Source organism: Peromyscus eremicus, chromosome 16_21 (assembly GCF_949786415.1).
Source record: "Peromyscus eremicus chromosome 16_21, PerEre_H2_v1, whole genome shotgun sequence".
NCBI lineage: Eukaryota > Metazoa > Chordata > Mammalia > Rodentia > Cricetidae > Peromyscus > Peromyscus eremicus.
The window spans coordinates 1,307,911-1,310,671 of NC_081432.1; the positions used below are offsets into that span (position 1 = coordinate 1,307,911).

General features: G+C 47.2%; 1 long non-coding RNA gene across 1 annotated transcript; it reads right to left on the reverse strand.

Moving 5' to 3' along the window:
- Positions 1-293: 293 nt before the first annotated feature.
- On the reverse strand, positions 294-2,054 carry LOC131926473 (uncharacterized). The gene is made up of 3 exons (XR_009383490.1): positions 1,868-2,054; positions 997-1,029; positions 294-664 (listed from the first exon to the last, which is right to left on the reverse strand). It is a non-coding gene; the product is annotated as an uncharacterized LOC131926473 (long non-coding RNA).
- Between the last annotated feature and the right edge of the window lie 707 nt (positions 2,055-2,761).

Consider the following 2,761-nt stretch of genomic DNA (forward strand, 5'->3'; position numbering starts at 1 on the left):
TGGTTCTGACACCAACCTCGATCTGAAATCCGACTGTGAAGCCAAGTTCCCTGATACTGCATGAGGCTCTAAACATATCTGAGTCCTTCTGATCACAGGTCCTGGCAGAACAGATTTACTGGAAAGACAGAGACTAAGGATTCGTGAAGAAGACATAGCTGAGAGAGACCATGGAAAGGCCATGGTGGCCTAAGCCATAGATGGGCACATCCCTGACCGTACTTGGCCTCACAGATCTCTTGTCTTTGACCAAAGGCAATAGTCTTGACTCAGAAAATAACAATTCTATCACATTCTCAGCCTGTGTTTTATCTATTAATTTTTAACGATTTTCCATAGTAGCATGGCAATAAATGCAAAGCCATATACATAATACCCTTCATGTCAAGCAGAAAGTGTGAGTGTTACTTCCACTACAGTAGAGTACAGTCATGGATGGAAAGGTCCCAGTTCTGCCTCTGCTGGAGAGCACACTGGGGAATAGACACATGGTTGGGCTGTGAGTCTCACGTTTTTACACTAGGTATTTAAGAGACAGGCACTTGGACACAACCAATGTGGGCTGCAGAATGAGAAGTCTGGAGTTCCCGAACTCACAGTAGAAAATGGGGAATCCAGAGAAAAGTCTCTATTGCTCAGTTCCACACAAGGCAGCTGTCTCCACCTTCAGAAGACAATAATTAGGAAAAAAAAATTCAGACCAGTCTCTGTGAGTAGTGACACTTTGATCATCCCGTCACACATTCAAACTGTCCCAATAACTGAGAGTCAGGATAAGGTCTCTGTCCTCTGACTATTGCACAATCTCACAGTCTCACCTCTTTAAAGCTGTGAGAGAAGCCCATATATCCTAGGTACCCTTCCCACCGGATAAAACCCTAAGAGGTCCTACTCAAAGCCCACAGGATATTGAAGAGATATGGGGTGGCTGAGCTCTTCCAGGGCTCCGTCAGTGAAACCATAAGGGTCTCTGAAAGCAGCCCCTACCATACTTACCTGCAGCCTGATCAGGACTGTCCCAACATTGAACTGTGGGTAGAAAACATCCTGTAAGTATCCAGGGAGACAGTAGGGTCATGAGGATCATGAGAAATCTCCTGGTCCTCATCCCAGGGATGTTACTTAACTGTGACTGCAGATCCAAGGGAGGGAAGGAGACAAGATGGGACAGCAAATATGGATAAGAACAACTGTGCTCCTGCAGTTCTGTTCTCAGCAGCACCTTCCGTTCCTTCTAACCCCAGATTTCAAGGAGTCGGGAGTCCATCATCTCCATCATCAGCACAATGACTGCACATTATTTTCTGTGCATTTCACATATGTCCCAGGCTGAGTAAGCACTTATTTGTGAATACAAATTTCCCCTTATGGACAGAGCACATACAGAGGTTGGCCTTGAAATCCCAGGGGAAGAAAAACAGGACCCTTGACAGGAGCCATAAGCCTAAGCGACCCTTGACACACATGATGCCATATTTGGGCTTCTCTCCTCTCCTCTTAGATCTAGGTCTTGCTTAAGTCTCCATAGCACCAGAACCTCTTCCCACAAATACCAGAACCTCTTCTTCTCAGATATCAGGTGAATGAGCTGCAGTTAAGCAATTAGGCAGTTAGACAAGGGTAGATAGATAACCCCCAGAGCAACATTCCCTGCTGGCTGAACAGCCTATAATTAAGTCCCTTCCTGTTTGCAACCCCCTTTGCCTACCTATATATGCCTTGTGAGAAAAGTAAAATTTTGGAGCTTGATCAGACGTCCTGTCTTGCTCTCATTCTTTGTGTCTCTTGTCCCTCTCATTCGCCGGCCCTCCCTATAGGTCCCTGTTGAAGACCCCGCTGGCTGGGGCAGACCCTGACTATTCCTTACCTTTATTCCCCTTCTTTAATCATAAAAATGACCAAAGCTCCCATAACCACTGCTCCAAGAATGTGGACAGAAACAATTGCCATGATGGAGATGGTGTGCTGAGAAGGCTCTGACAAGGACTCTTAACCTCCATCTCTCAGTCTTGACCCTGTTCCAGGTCTCTCAAGGGGCTCCCACTTTCTCTGTGAATGGGTTTTGTGCTCATAGACAGTCTTTGCCCATCTCAGGGTGAGAGGCTCATGCAGCCCTTCATGAGTCACATGACATGTGTATCTCTGCTCAGCTGCAGAAGGCAGCTCCACAACTGCCCACTTCTAGAAGATTCTGTCTCCTGCATGTCTGGTCACCCCAAGCTCCACATCCTGAGTCTGGTTGTTCCCATCTCTCTGCCAGCTCAGGGTGATCTCAGCAGGTAGAAGCCTAGGGCTCATTACCTCAGGTTGGTTTTCCTTCAGATGTGAGTTCATGGGTCACAAGTGTTTAGAAGGGTGCTAGTCTAGAGAGATGAATTGGAAATACAGACATTTAGCATTTTTCCTGAGGATCCAGCAGTGCTCATGAGACCATCCCTGGTAAGGATGGGAGAACCATGCTGGAGGAAGGGTGCAGACGCCACACAGCAACCCAAAGTCAGTATCTGAATAATCCATTTCTTGGGAAATTTCAGGATCAGTATGAGCCAGCACAGAGCAGGAGACTCTGGATCTCCTTCTAAGAAAATAGACTTCTGGTTCTGTCTGGGTTGGGGAGGTAGGGGTGTGGTGGTGCTGGTGCAGGTGGGTAGAGATACTCAGCAACTCTGGAGTCAGGCCTTCAATGCCATTGTGTGTGGACAGTGAACAGACCCGAGAGAGGGCATGGTTCACAATGCAAATGGAAGGGAGCTGCTGCTTC